General features: G+C 38.9%; 1 protein-coding gene across 1 annotated transcript in view; it reads left to right on the top strand.

Moving 5' to 3' along the window:
• LOC307183133 (uncharacterized protein) overlaps positions 1-13,625 on the top strand; it is a 47,894-nt gene extending 34,269 nt beyond the window's left edge. The window contains exon 3 of the mRNA XM_079915196.1: positions 13,539-13,625. The gene's annotated coding sequence lies outside the window, so the exon portion shown is untranslated. The remainder of the gene's footprint in view (positions 1-13,538) is intronic.
• Positions 13,626-16,906: the final 3,281 nt, after the last annotated feature.

Raw genomic sequence — 16,906 nt, 5'->3', positions numbered from 1 at the left:
GCCAAAAATTTTTTTAATTAGAAAATAATAATAAATAAGGAACTAGACCTTTCTGATACAGTAATTATTTGGCATAAGCAAAATGGGCCTTTAAATTCTAGAATTCTGGAATGAGGGGTGAGTGAAATGGGTGAAGGTGGTCAAAAGGTACAAACTTCCAGTTAGATAAGTCATGGGGATGTAACGTGCAGCATAGTGACTGTAGTCAGTAATATTGTATCGTATATTTGAGGCTGTTAAGAGAGTAGATCTTAAAAGTTCTCATCATAAAAAAAATTGTAACTATGTGTGCCGGTGGATGTTACCTAGACTTATTTATTATGGTGATCATTTCACTATGTACAAATATCAAATCATTTTGTTACATGCATGTAGCTAATGTTATATGTCAATTATATGTCAATTTTTAGAAAATTCTAGAATTCTGGATACCAATTTCTCATGGATGGTGTATGTATGTGGGTAAATGCATACCTACAGCTCTCTCTCTTTCTCTCCTTGGCCCTGATAAGCAATAGGTTTGATGTCTGCTCACGTTTACAGTCTGTTGGAAAGTGAGTAATGCAGATTAGTCTCACCACTGGCCGTACATGATCTTGAGAAAAATAGCAAAAATCCTCAAAGAAATTAATACTGGAAAGTAAGAAAGTAAAGTCCTTGGAAATCAGATTATTCAGCTCTATGACGACCTTTCTAAACTTTTCACATTCTGCATGCTCCCTGGGTTCTGGGAGGCATCAGTAGCTGAAGTGAAGCCGAGAACGACGTGGTGATGCAGACACTTTGGACTAGAAGGTGACAAGATCTTGACACCTAGAGATCAGCAAAAGCCAAGTGGCCATTGAGCGTCAGAGCCCAGGAAAGGCTTGCTGTAGATGCACTGAGCCAGGGAGTGGCATGCCCCAGGGAAGGGGGGCAGATCTGCCTTTGTTAGGACACTCTGAAGGCTGGCCAGAGTGGACGGAGTTTGAGTGACAGTTGGCTTCTGGATGTAAGTCCTGTCTTATCAGATAGTAACTTGGAGTGAATAGCCCAAGAGGTCTCCCAGAAAGAAACTGGGGTGCACATTTGAAGGTGTGTTGGGGCTGATAGGTTTCAGCCCCCCTTTGAGGAGGAGTGTCAGGGAAATTGAAAGAAACTCAACTGGAGTGAGATAGTTGGTAGGAAAGAACAGGGTCGAGGATTTTCAGCTTCTGCTGGGTCAGATGAATGGAACCAGTTCTCTTTTTTCTATTTTAAATAGGTCATTTTGTTTGATATAAACTCATTGGTGTGTGTGTGTGTGTATATATATATATATATATATATATATATATATATATATATATATATATATATCTTTTAAATTCCCACAAAGTACAAAAAGAAAAATTCTCTAAACACACAAATTGACCCAAAGGTTACATAGCTCTCAGAAAAGAAAAGAGTACGTGTTTCTTATCTATTATTGAATAGGGTGTGCTAGTTTCCCATCTTATCTTTCCAGGGTAAGTAAAGGATAACATCATTATATTTGTGAAATCTGATTTTCCCAGGATATAGGCAACTCCCTGGGTTAAGAGACGTGAACTTGTTCAGGCCTAGGTGTCAGTGCTTACTTAAAAGCCTCCCTAATGATTTTTTAAAATTAACACATCATCTGCAAATACCAAACTCACTAACTGAATTTGAGGAGCCACAAAAATGTCTTGGTGCTTGTGATATGGGGCTAGAACAATGCATTCTACCCAGTAACTCAAAGATGTTGAGCCCAAAGCTCCAGGACAAAAAGCATCGGACGTTTTAGAAAGAATTTCCAATAAACACTTGTGAGTTTTCAGACAATAGTATTTCACAAAAAGTAGTTGTTCCATCATTCTAAACTGCAACAGTAATTGTAGTTACAGGCCCCCCACATCTTTTGTTAGCACACCATTGTATATCTACCACACAATGCATATTCACAATGTTTTTGTGCTTACAGTGAGTGTCAGCATCCATGACTTTTTTTAAACAAGGGTAAGAATTTAAAAAATTGTTTTTCCTGGGCTTACAGTAGCATAAGAGAACACAGGGAAATAACACATTTTCAAAAGCACTTCCGTCACACTTTGAGCTTCTAATAGTAGCATCTGCCCACGAAGATGACATTTTTGTCTTTGCTTCTCTACTTTAAATTGTTTGCCATCACAGTGTCAATCAAAAGCAAATTTTACACCCCAGGAAGATGCAAAGCATAGCTTTTTCCATAGTATTTTCAAAGCCAATGAGTCTTGTCTATCAGCCAAAGTCTATATACAGTCTTATTCACACTGCAACAGGAACTTGCTTTTCAGAGTTGCTGATAGCCATAGTTATTTTCTGCGTAGCAGGATTGCTCCCTCCTAGACTGTAGAAAGGCTTTTTTACCTTTACCAAACTTGTAGAAAGGCTTTTAGTTCCAATTTTGCCCCCTTGGATCCCCTTGCTTGTTACTACCTGAGCGATTTTTCTCATAAAAAGTGTAGCATTGGCAAAGCCATCCAGCAGAGGATCTTGCTTTTTAAAAAATCTCAGATCCCTTTGAGAATGCAAGAAAAACTTACAAATAATTCCCTAGAAATAAAGACACAAAGGGGATAATTGCAAATGTGTACGTGGTTTCAGGACTTCACATATTCCTGAAGTTCACCTGTGGATGCCTGGTTAAAACTCTTGCCCACAGCTTTTGAAATGGGTTCAGTTGCCCAGGGAGGTTATTGTGCATCTGTTCTATGCTCCCCATGTCTGCTTAGTGGCTTAAGAAGGTGACCAGTGGACAGAAAACATTTGACTATGAACTACTGTTCAAAGTGGCTGGAGTTTCATTTCCCTACAACCAGTCCTGAACACAGCATTCCATTTCTCACCCATAATTATCATTAAGGACCAAGTTTGAGATAGCCTCTTTCTCCCTCTACACACACCTTTATTTTTAGAAACTTTTTCACCCTTCCAGGAGGCCCTTAGTATCTATTTTAGCTGTGTTTTACCCCCTAGGCTGCACACACAGAGACTCACTCTCTAACCCTCTGTGAATTGCTCTACCACTGCTTCCCCAACGTTCTTTTGTGGAAAAATTTCCCTTACTCTAGATTAAGTGCTGGTTGAACACAGAGATTGGCTTTCTTGCTATGTGTCCCACATAACTCAGTTTTCCTGGTACATCTAGAAAGCATCAAAGAGTCACTGCCAAGCCCTCTGTCAGTGTCCTTTCCCATTCTATCTTGAGGCCTTGACATTGAGAATAAGGATTCTCTTGGTTAATCTATATAGCAGGTCTACCCTGCAACCTCTCTTGATCTCCCCTCATAGCCTTCTTTTTAATTTGTACTGTATTATATTGTATTTAATTAGTGATTCGTATTGCCTGTTGACTAACCTGAAGAGACTATACTCTGAATAAAGCAGCAGCATTTGTTTTTTCTATACACAAAGGTCTACTCTTAGGTCAAAAGCCAGAGAAACCTGATCTCCTAGGAGTTGATGACGCTAATTGTCAAACTCTCTTCTTTACTACTGTGCAGTATCTGTGGCTTATCAATTAACCATCCAAGAAAAGAAGAAAGAATTTATTCATTTACTCATTCAAGAAATATTTATGTAGCTCCAGACTGTTATCAGACTGGAAGTATGGGAGTAGAGGGTGGGGAGAGAGACAATGGCCCTTCTCTGTGGAGGTTACCTTCTTGTGGAGGGAGAACAAAAATTAAACAGAGGATTGAACAGGATAATTTCAGATAATGAAAAATAATATTTAAAAATAAAGGCCAGGGCTTCCCTGGTGGCGCAGTGGTTCAGAGTCCACCTGCCGATGCAGGGGACGCGGGTTCGTGCCCCGGTCCGGGAAGATTCCACATGCCGCGGAGTGGCTGGGCCCGTGAGCCATGGCCTCTGAGCCTGCGCGTCCGGAGCCTGTGCTCCGCATCGGGAGGGGCCACAACAGCGAGAGGCCCGCGTACCGCAAAAAAAAAATAATAAAAATAAAGGCCAGGTGACGTGCCGTTACCTGGGATCGAAGTTACCCTTAACTTTGGGAAGCAAGGAAGACCTTCCTGGGGAGATGACATTTGAGTGGAGACTGATTAAACAGACATTCATGCAAAAATCAGGGAGCGGGGCTTTCAAGGCGGTGTGAACAGCAATGACAAAGATCTAAGACAGGACTGAAGCAGACAGTTTATCTAGAAAGATGGTCTGTATGATTAGAACAGAGAGTAGAAAGAGCCAGTGGGAAAGTGTCATGAGATGAGCTTGGAGGGAAAGGGTTCATTCTTTTCAGCTTCAGAGCAAGAGTAAGGGAGTTCCAATTTTAAATACAAACCGATGGAAAGTCAAAGCAGAGGGTGACATAATCCTGTTTACATTGAGAAGATTACTCTAGTTTGTTATATGCAAATAGACTCTACTGGGGTAAGAGTAGAAACAAGAAATTAGAGAAAACGAAACACAACTACTCTGTACTAAGGAGAAACTATTATTCCTCACCCAATTTTTGAAAAGTGAATTTGCTTGGCCTCGTATCCATACAACAAAAGTCACCACCAAATCAAAACATTATAATGATGAAAACTTCAATTGTCACTACTGTCTAATGAAATATTTTTGAATATCAAATCAAAAGGAAGGACCCTTTCTGCATGACCTTGTCAGCCAAGTGTTCCTTGTGGGTCCTTGGAGCATTTAACTTTCAGATGCAGACAATTACCTAATGTTAACAGCTGCTTTGCAGGTTTTTATCAGTTGGCTTATTTGAAATAAAGCATACATAATATGATATTTTAGTTGTGTTTTGACTATAGATTTTAAGCTTTTAATAACAGTAGATTGCTTATAATATTACATAATTGGATACAAACTTTTAGGAATTTCCAAATTTTATGCAGAACAGGGATCTAAGTCTGGGTAAAATGGTTTCTACTGCTATTACTGTTTCAGTCATAGTAATTGCATTTTGAATAGAAGAAACTGCAGGCACAGCAAGTAGTGAAAAAAAAAGAAAAGAAAATGCAAGAATGTGCTGATATGATAAAAGACCTATTTTTCATTCAACACCCCTGAATATCAGAATCTTCCAGATCCACAGTTGAGCTCTTGCTCTGGAAGGTTTAGTATATTTATTTTTGTCCATCCTTCCACTTTCAGCAGAAGTAGTCCCACCTTTTTCATCATTGCCTACTGCCCAGTGCATCCTCATCCTATTTTAGTGAGTTTTTCTCACTGCTGGGAGGAAAACCGGTAATCTAGAATTTTGATGGTTATTAATGTTTAAGATATTCCTCTGTCCTGATAACAAGAGCATTCAGCAACGCAAATTATGATGCAAAGGTATGTGTCATTTTAATAACAGAAACTGCAGACATCACTGAATATTCCAGAAGCATAGTGATGGAAGAGGCCCCCCACACTCTGCACAGATCCTACCTCTAAAGCCCTCCTCATGTCCTGCATGGAAGGTTACCTCTGTCACTTGCCACGGTCATCACTGTCATTCCCACACATGGAAGAGGCTCAGTATTTGAATGTGGATCAGCTAGAGGAGAATCACCGTGCAACAAGCACTGCCGTATTTTCCTTCCTTACAGTTCAATCTTCCCCCAAAGTGCTACCTTTGTAACTTTAATGACTTCTTCCTCTTACCCAGTCCTTTTCCACACATCCCCTTTCTAAAATCTCAGCTCTCACAATGCCAAACAGCACTGTAAATTTTTTAGCTAATTTGCTAGTATTTTCATCATTCAGATCAAACAGGCCCAAATAAAAAAATTTAATTTCTGTCTCTGATGACATATAAGAAAAGCCAAAATATGGTGAAACGGTGGCTTTGTCAGTGCTTAATGAATACTGCACGAAAGGAATATCCTGATTTTTTTTCCATCAATCAGTAGGCACACTCTCCATTTTTATATTAATCCACTCTGCATTCAGACCTAGAATTGCACATTAAGGCTTTCAAGCCTCTATACTCATTTCCCAACGTGCTCTATTTGGTAATGTGTTTTTCCTAGACATTGAGCAATTGTCAGTCATCCCTACATTTCACTAGCTCTCTGCTAATAAGTTATTTGCTGACATGCTGATCTTTAAGTAATGTATGAAGAGAGGCACAAGTATGTGGTTTCAATGAGTCACAAAAAGCTTGAGAAAATCCAGCAAAGGGTGGTGAGCAGAGGAACACTAAATTAGTTCAAGCGAAACTGACTCAGAGAAAAATGCTAATTTACTGACCCTACCAGGATCTGATTTGCTTGAGAACAGACTTCTGTGGCTGTTTCATCTAAGCTAACTTTTGACTTTTAAATTACATTCGTGACTATAGACTGTCACAGGCTCCACCCTTCAGAGCCAGGATTGGCATGGGGTTGATGACAGAGAAGAGCATCTGGGCAGGAAAGCCAGGCCTGGCTCAATAGGGGCTGTTCTCATGGTCAACCCCAACAGGGCTCCTACTTGGGGGTAGGGGGGAATGTCACCTACAGCTGAGAAGACATAACAAGCAGATGGGAGCAGCTGAGAAGGCATAACAGGCAGATGCCAGAGTTGGTCCTAATCAGGATGTCAAAGTGTAGGTCTGGGCTAGTTGGTGAAACAAATAAAGGGGTCAATGTGAGGCAGGTTGTGTCCATTTCAGATGCTGCTTGGGGATGAAAGGTTTTCTTCTACCCACGTTGAGATGACTTTAGGAACCATGGGTCAAGTGAGAATTACATTGTGATCTGAAGGAAATTCTTCCCAGGATCTCTGAAGAAGCACCTGCCTTGATAAGTGAAAATGTCTTAGGGCAGGTCGACAGGCGAAAACCTGAGGCTCCAGATAAAAAATATAACGAACATTTTCCTCAGAGCCTTCATGGGAAAAACACATTGCCTGGGTGGTTTTCAGTCCCCAGGGCTAAATCCCAAGATGGCTGTGTGGGTCTCTCTGGAGTCTTGTCTGTTGAAACACGGTTCTTCAAAATAGCAGGCTCCTCTCCTCCTTCCCCTTTGCTGTGGGGAATTAGCAGCACTGAGGCCTTTGAGGGAAGAGGTGCAGAAGTGGTGGACTGGGGTGACAGCAGTGCAGTCAGGAAATTGGGATCATAGAAGGGGGTTGAGCAAACAAGTCAACCTATCGGGGTTAATGGAAGCCAGGTTTCTCACTATCGGACAAGGAATTTACAGATACAGGAAGTTGGAAAGCCATAAAGAACCCAGATGTTGAATTGGAATAAGGGTTATTGGTATCAACTCATGACTTTTAATATGTACATACATGAGAAGAGATGTAGAAATAGACACTGCTGTATTTGTGTGTATGAGTGTGCGTATGTATGTATACACATATATATGTATAATACATTTTTTCTAGCCAGTCCTCCGAATGTGGGGCAGGGAAAATATAAAATGGGCATCTTTTGAGGCTAGAGTGTAAGAAAGTACTCGAGATGAGTTTAAAAAAAAAAAAATGCAGCAGGATGGGGACATGTGAACGGGATACAGGAGACAACCTTAAAGATCTCCCAGTGCCCAGAGCTGGGAGAATTTGAGCAAAGCAATAAACAGTAGTAGTAGATGATAACACAAAGAATAAAATAAATATCTATGACATGAGTAAATGATTGAATACATAAATAAATGGGAACAAAACTTTTTTTACAAAAGGGTTCCAAAAATAAATGTAGCAGAAATGACAGAAATAGAAAACCATCATTAGAATGCCACAGTTGTTATTGCTGCAGGAAAATTCCACTGATGGATACTAAAATTAGTGGGCAAAACTTTAAGGAGAAACAGGATATTAGCATAGCCTCAAAGTATCACCCCACAGTATTTATTAATTGTGGTGCCTGTTAATTACTACGGTTCCAGGAGGTGGAATGGGGTCCAGATTTAGTGACTAGCCTCTAATGAACAGAACGTGGAGTGGGAAATTTTGTAACTTTACAGGAGAGAAACCTGGCAGACACCACCTTAACCAAATGATCAAGGTTAATATCAACAGTATGAGTCATGTTGATGTCGTGTCCCCATTAATATGTCAAGATCAGAAGGTCACCTTACCTCTGTGGTATTCTTCCCAAAACTCCATAACCCCAGTCCAATTAATCATGAGAAATTGAGACATATTCTACAAAACACCTGACTGGTACTCAGGTAAAAGTGTTAAAATCATGAAGTACAAGGAGGGACAGAGAAACCATAAAAGATTGGACACTAAGGAGATGTAACAAATAATGCAATGTGATGTCCTCTGTGGGATCCTGGAATGGAAGAAGGACATTAGTGGAAAAGCTGATCAAATCCTAACAGTCTGCAGTTTAGCTAAGTGTTGTTCTGATGTTAATTTCTTAGTTGTGATTATGTATCAATGTTATGTAAGATGTTAACATTAAGGGAGGCTGGGGGGAAGGGTAAACCAGGACTCTACTAAGTTTGCAATTCTGCACATCTAAAATTATTTCAAAATACAAATGTTCTTTAAAAGACTAGAAAAGCGAGGACTTCCCTGGGGGTCCAGTGGTTAAGACTCCACACATCCAATGCAGGGAGTGCAGGTTCGATCCTGGACCTGATCGGGGAACTAAGATACCACATGCTAGCGCAGCCAAAAATTATTTTTAATTAGGAAAAAAAGGACTAGAAAAGCAATCAAGCCACTTAGTATTTTTCAGCAAAAATTTAAAAATATAAACCAAAACACCACACCCTTCTTTGGTTGTTCAAATGTTGTTTCTTGTCACTCTGTTTTAAGTTTCTAATTTAATGTTTTTCTAATTAAAAAAAATTTTTTTTAATTTAAAAGATTGACTTAGGTCAGGAGAATGAGAAAACAAGCCACAGACTGAGAGAAATATTTGCATAAGATATACTTGATAAAGGACTGTTATCCAAAATATACAACAAACCCTTAAAATTCAACAATAAGGCAAATAAACTAATTAAACAATGAGCAAAAGAATAGACACCTAACCAGAGAAGATATGCAGATGACAAGTAATCATATGAAAAGGTGCTCAACATCTTACATCATTAGGGAATTGCAAATTAAACAGCAATGAGATACCACTACAGATCTATTAGAATGGCCAAAATCCAAAACACTGACAACACTAAATGCTAACAAGGATATGGGACAACAAGAACTCTTATTCACTGCTGGTGAGAATGTAAAGTGGCACAGACACTTTGGAAGACTGTTTAACAGTTTTTATAAAACTGAACGTACTCTTACAGTACAGTCTAGCAATTGTGCCCCTTAGTATTTATCCAAATGAGTTTAAAACTTATGTCCACACAAAAGTCTGCACACAGATGTTTATAGCAGTTTTTATTTTTATTTATTTATTTATTTAGATTTTTTGGCTGCATTGGGTCTTCACTGTGATGCATGGGCTTCTCGTTGTGGTAGTTTCTCTTTTTGCAGAGCACAGGCTCTAGGTGCGCGGGCTTCAGTAGTGTGGCACATGGGCTCTAGAGCTCAGGCTCAGTAGTTGCGGTGCATGGGCTTAGTTGCTCCGTGACATGTGGGATCTTCCTGGACCAGGGTTCAAACCCATGTCCCCTGCATTGGCAGGTGGATTCTTAACCGCTGTGCCACCAGGGAAGTCCACAGATGTTTATAGCAGCTTTATTCATAATTGCCAAAACTTGGAAGCAACCAAGTGTTCTTCAGTAAGTGGTTAAGGATTTAGTAAACTGTGGGCATCCATACAATTAACTATGTTATTCAGTGCTAAAAAGAAATGAGCTGTCAAGCCATGAGAAGATATGGAGGAAACTTAAATGTATATGATGTACTAAGTGAAAGAAGGCAATCTAAAAAGACTGTATGATTCCAACTATATGACATTCAGGAAAAGGCAAAACTATGAAGACAGTAAAAAGATCAGTGCTTGACAGAGATTAGGGGGAGGGAAAGGATGAATAGGTCCGGCATACAGGATTTTTAAAAAATGGACTGTAATTTTTAGAGCAGTTTGAGGTTCATAGCAAAACTGAGAGGAAGGTACGGAGATTTCCCATATACACCCTGCCCCACTCATGCCAGCTTCCCTCGCTGCCAACATCCCCCACATCTGTTTCAATCAATAAACCCACATGGGAGGTTGGTTCAAGATGGCGGAGTAATAGGATGTGCACTCACTTCTTCTTGCGAGAGCGATGGAATCGCAACTAACTGCTGAACAATCATCGACAAGAAGACACTGGAACTCACCCAAAAAGATACCCCACATCCAAATAAAAAGGAGAAGCCGCAATGAGACGGAACAAGGGGCACAATCACAATAAAATCAAATGCCATAACCGCTGGGTGGATGACTCACAAACTGGAGAACACTTATACCACAGAAGTCCACCCACTGGAGTGAAGTTTCCGAGCCCCATGTCAGGCTTCCCAACCTGGGGGTCCGGCAACAGGAGGAGGAATTCCCAGAGAATCAGACTTTGAAGACTAGCAGGATTTGATTGCAGGACTTCGACAGGACTGGGTGAAACAGAGGCTCCACTCTTGGAGGGCACACACAAAGTAGTGTGCGCATCAGGACCCAGGGGAAGGAGCAGTGACGTCACAGGAGACTGAACCAGACCTGCCTGCTAGTGTTGGAGGGTCTCCTGCAGAGGCAGGGGGTGGATGTGGCTCACCTCGGGGACAAGGACACTGGCATCTTTACTCCAATAAAGATGTTAAAAGAGAAAAAATAAAAGAAATAGTGTATTTCCAATGTAGGCAATTTGAACATCACTAATCATTAGAGAAATGCAAATCAAAACTACAGTGAGGTATCACCTCACACCAGTTAGAATGGGCATCATCAAAAAATCTACAAACAACAAATGTTGGAGGGGGTGTGGAGAAAAGGGAACCCTCTTGCACTGTTGGTGGGAATGTAAATTGATACAGCCACTATGGAGAACAGGAAGGAGGTTCCTTAAAAAACTAAAAATAGAACTACCATACGACCCAGCAATCCCACTACTGGGCACATACCCTGAGAAAACCATAATTCAAAAAGAGTCATGTACCACAATGTTCATTGCAGCTCTATTTACAATAGCCAGGACATGGAAGCAACCTAAGTGTCCATCGACAGATGAATGGATAAAGAAGATGTGACACATATATACAATGGAATATTACTCAGCCATAAAAAGAAATGAAATTGAGTTCTTTGTAGTGAGGTGGATGGACCTAGAGACTGTCATACAGAGTGAAGTAAGTCAGAAAGAGAAAAACAAATACTGTATGCTGACACATATATATGGAATCTAAAAAAAAAAAAAATCGTTCTGAAGAACCTAGGGGCAGGACAGGAATAAAGATGCAGACGTAGAGAATGGACTTGAGGACACGGGGAGGGGGAAGGGGAAGCTGGGACTAAGTGAGAGAGTGGCATGGACATATATACACTAACAAACGTAAGGTAGCTAGCTAGTGGGAAGCAGCCGCGTGGCACAGGGATATGGGCTGGGTGCTTTGTGACCGCCTGGAGGGGTGGGATAGGGAGGGTGGGAGGGAGGGAGATGCAAGAGGGAAGAGATATGGGAACATATGTATATGTATAGCTGATTCACTTTGTTATAAAGCAGAAACTAACACACCATTGTAAAGCAATTATACTCCAATAAAGATGTTAAAAAAAAAAGAATTATTATATGACCCAGAAATCCCACTACTGGACATATACCCAGAGAAAACCATAATTCAGAAAGACACATGCACCCCAATGTTCATTGCAGCACTATTTACAATAGCCAGGTCATGGAAGCAACCTAAATGCCCATTGACAAATGAATGGATAAAGAAGATATGGTACATATATACAATGGAATATGACTCAGCCATAAAAAGGAATGAAATTGGGTCATTTGTAGAGATGTGTATGGACCTAGAGGCTGTCATACAGAGTGAAGTAAGTCATAATCAGAAAAACAAATATTGTATATTAACGCATATATGTGGAATCTAGAAAAATGGTACAGATGAACCAATTTGCAAGGCAGAAATAGAGACACAGATGTAGAGAACAAACATATGGACACCAAGGGGGGAAAGTGGGGTGCAGCAGGAGGTGGATGAATTGGGAGATTGGGATTGACATATATACACTAATATGTATAAAATAGATAACTAATAACCTGCTGTATAAAAAAACAAAATTCAGAAAAATAAAATAAAGCTACATGAACACATCATCACCCAAAGTCCATAGCTTGCGTTACGGTTAGCTCTTGGTGTTGTATATTCTAAGGCTTCAGACAAGTGTATAATGACATGTATTCACTATTACAGTATCATACAGACTAGTTTCACTGCCGTAAAAAATCCTGTCAATGTAGGTTCATCAGTTATAACGTATGTATCATATTGGTGGTGTATGCTGGTAGTCAGGAAGGCTGTGCATGTGTGGGAAGGTGGTTTTGGGAGAACTCCCTATGCTTCTGGTCAACATTCCTATAAATCTAAAACTGCTCTTAAAAAGAAAAAAGTATATTTTTAAAAAAAAGATTGAAGTGGGGTAATGAATGAATAAAATTTACCAAGTAAAGAAAACAACTTCATCTTTATTGATAAAGTAGTAGATTTACTGGCACACAGAGTTTGCTATATCAGGCATATTCAAAAAGCTTAGTGTACATAACTTACTTAATAATCAAATTTACTTAATCATCACATTTCGATGAGGTAGCTACTTTTATAATTACTCCGGTACAGACAAGGAAACAGACCAGGGAGGTTAAGAGAGTTGCTGAGGAGGCAGAAAAATACGGAAACAGGTGAAGTCTGGTTCATACTTTCTAAGGAAACAAGAAGACAGAACTGAGGTACATTAAATTTACAAGAGATTACTTGAGCAAACAACCATTTGAATCAGGCAGTACCAAATAGAAAGCGGTTAAGAGCACTCCATGGATAGAATCTAGGAAAAAGGCCTTTCTAGGACAGAGCAGAAGTAGAGCAAGGAAATTATCTGATTGGCTGTAGCGTACTTGGCTGCTTTATTTGAGAAAACCTAATTGGCTGTTTGTGACCGGTTGTTCCTAAGTTTCCTTTCCTTAGATTCAAGTGCATTGCCTCTGGCTTAGGTTTCTGTTTGCTTACATAGGCTCCCAAGGTATTAGAGCCACCTCAGTCTAATGGTCTCCTTATTTGATTACTTTAATAGAATACAGCTAAATTTGGGGGCATTAAATAGAGTCCTACTCAAGCAAGAGTTTGGAAATTTTATATTTTTATACTAAACTGTAATACCAGAGAATCAATTTACATGAAAATACAGTTGACCCTTGAAATATAAGGGTTTGAATTGTGAGTCCACATATACGCGGGTTTTTTTCAATAAATGTATTAGAAAACTTTTTGGAGATTTGCGACAATTTGAAAAAGTTTGCAGACGAACTGTGTAGCCTAGAAATATCAAAAACATTAAGAAAAAGGTTTATCATGAATGCATAAAATATAGGTATACACTAGTCTATCTTTTTACAGGCATAAAGTAAGTGATATTTAATATAAAATTAATAATGCGTCTGTTTTTTACTGTTTTGTAACTATGCCTCCAGAGAATTACATTACCAGACATTATGCCTCTGTCTCATAATTAGAGAAACTGCTTATCAACCGATCATCACAGGTAAGTGATTTTTTTTAATGTAACGATATTTCCAATACTGTATTATGAATATGACTGTAATGCTGTCTGCCATAAAAGTTTTATAACCATTCATTAGTGTATAAGCTACAGTGAAGCAATCATACCAATGACACCAGGCGACCATAAAGCAAGCATATTGCTGCCTTTTTGTTATCAATGCATGAATCATTATACCTGTAAATAAATATGAATTTCTTTTTCACATTATCTTTTCATTTTTATTGTCTAGTGTTATAATATGTACAACATCTACAGTGTTTTGTATCATATAAGACAATATTGATGTAGATACAGACAGAATTCATCTTATAAACAGGCTTGGTAAACTTATGGTATCAATAAACACAGTACAGTCCTGTAAATGTATTTCTCTTCCATATGATTTTCTTAATAACATTTTCTTTTTCCTAGCTTATTTTATTGTAAGAATACAGTATATTATACATATAACATTCAAAACATGTGTTAATTGACTGTTAATGTTATCGGTAAGGCTTCTGGTCAACAGTAAGCTGTTAGTAGTTAAGTTTAGGGGGCGTCAAAAGTTATATGTGGATTTTTGACTGTGCAGGGGTCAGCACCCCTAACCCCTGTGTTGTTCAAGGGTCAACTGTAAAACAGAAAATCTCATTGTTTTTTGTAGATTCAGAATGCAATTTTCTTTCTATACGTAGTGACCTTAAACTTGTGCTTGTTATAGAGTTGTAATGCGAGTACTCAAAAAGGGAGCACTATTTCAAAAGAATGCCTATTTTATGCTAATATAAACCAAAATCCACTAATTAGTTTACATTATCAACATTTGACCCAAGACCAATTTGATCTACAATGTTTTTATTCAAAAACTAATCATTGAAGAAGCTCAAGTCATTAGAATGTATATTATCGAGAATGTTCTTTTTGCATCTGTCACTGAGAATATGTAGATTTAAGTTAATATCCCCAAGGAGAGTAAACAACCTTAACAGAGGATACAGTGCTCCCTGTGCAGAGAGTTATGGCAAGTCTAGTGAGGCAAAGAGAAGGACTAGGTGGGACTGACCTAGTGCTTTAACGAAAAGCAACCCTTTAATCAGGGGTGAAGATGAAGAAGGAACAGGAGAGGGAATAGAACGGAAAGAAAGAAAAAACAATGAGCTATTTTGCCCCTTCTTGTTCTTAACTTTTGATGGCTTCTCATTAAGAGTAAAATAAATTTCAAAGTCCTTAGCATGCCATGCTAATTCTCTAGGAATCACTAATTCCTAGGCTGCATTGCCAACCATCATTACATAGGTTCCAGTTTCAAAGAATTACTCAAATTCTCCAGACTCATTCTTTGCTTTCCGGCCTCAATGCCTTTGCTCACGTGTTTCGTCATCTTAAAACGTCCTCATTCAAGTTCTAATTGCAAAGTCCACTCTGGCTGAAAAGCTTTCCTGGATCATATTTCATTCTCCTATTGAAATTTATCTTTCCTCCCTCTTCCAGTATTACCAATGCATTTTATACTTTTGTAAGAACACATCACATTCTGCCTAATGCAGCAGTTAGCTAAGACTGTCCTACCTCCTTTGCAGGGCTGTAATCGGAGAGTAGAGAACACATCTTACTACTCATCTTGTACTTCCCAGCATACCTATTGCAATGCCTGACATGTAAAAGAATCCTAGAACCTTAAGCTCATAGTTGGAGGGAAACTTAAAGATCAAACAGTAAATGTTATAAGGTATTTTAAGAAATGTTTGATGCAAGAATGATGGAGAGCAGATTGAGGAGAAGGGTTAGGAAAAGAAAACTAGAAAGGGCAATAGTAATAATAAATATTTATTAAAAACTTACTATGTGCCATGCAATTAGTGTATATTATCTCATTTAATTGTCACAATTCAACAAGGTAGGCACTGTTATCATTCTCATTCTAACAGAGAAGCAAACCATGACACAAAGAGGTTAAATAATTTGCCCAAAGTTGAGCAGTTAATGAATGATGGAGCCAGAATTCAAATCCAGGCAGTTTGACTCTAATGTCTATACTTGTCAGTAAAATACAGTTCAGTAAAGGGGCTTTTCACACGTGCTGCAAGGAGAAGGAACCTTCAGGAACTGGTGAATGAATTGTAGTTTCCATCTTGCTAACCTTTGGATGCCCACACTAGGTACAATGGGTGTAATTATCTTGACATTAAAATCCATATCCAAAATGGTCAACATTCACATAATGTTATAAAATATTCATATAATATGACATATTCAGAGAACACCTTTCTGTGGTTTTTAATACACAAATCTCCATGAAAGCGACACATTTAGTAACCAGGTCAGGATTGTAGCCACAACAGAGGAAACTCAGTGAATTTAATCAAAAGCATGTACCCAGCCATCAAGGCCCCTTCGGGAATACTTCCTAGAAAAACCACATGTAGCTTTCATTTTCTATCATCTGGCCCTAACATAGCCCTTGTTTTTTTCTGCTTTGTAATAATTCAAAGCACGTTGCTTGTAGGAACAATTTTTAAAAGACTAATTTTTTTTATAACTTTGATGCTAAGCAAATTTTTAAAATTTTCCCATTCTAATCAAATCTCAATAAACTATTCATAAACTATTGAGGCTGATAGTTTATATTTTTCCTTTTTTAACCAAATGGAATAATGCTGAGTATTGATGTCACGTACGTTCTCTGTGGTCACAACATGGAGAAGTTGTTAAGACTATTTGACGGTAGGGAATATGTAGGTCAGCTCAGGTTTCAGAAACTTCTTAAATTCAGCCCAGTGCAATAGTAGGGCAAATTTTAAAGTTGAGCATGGAAATGCCTCAAAAACTGCAATAAGAAGTATTTGACAAGGAAGCAAAATATGTCCTCAGGTCATCTTCAATTGAACACAAACACACACACACACACACACACTTTGCCCCGACTCCCTGCCCACCACCATGTTGGGCACTTCTGGGCACACCACTCACATTGTAGTCTAAATAAATGCTCCTACTTTGTGTTCCTCCTTTTCTTTCTTGTTTATAGCCTCTTCCACTCTTTCCCAGTGCCCCCTTTTCCTGGGAAAACTAGATCTCTTGCCTTTCGTTCATATTATACAAATACCATGACAGACTTAGAGCTTAAAGATCTACCCTTCCTGCATTATAACAGGAGGAAAAAAAACACTTTGACAAGATTAGAGCCTGAGGCTGAAGGCTTTGGAATTTCAAGCGTCAGTTAGCAGGTAGAAGAAAATATCTGGGGATGTCCAAGCATCTCATCTGTAGGGAAGCAAAACTTGCCACCCCAAAATG

The sequence above is a fragment of the Stenella coeruleoalba genome (genome assembly GCF_951394435.1).
Source record: "Stenella coeruleoalba genome assembly, chromosome: 2".
NCBI lineage: Eukaryota > Metazoa > Chordata > Mammalia > Artiodactyla > Delphinidae > Stenella > Stenella coeruleoalba.
Note: the sequence above shows the minus strand (reverse complement) of the source record. Positions and strands in the feature narration are given on the sequence as shown.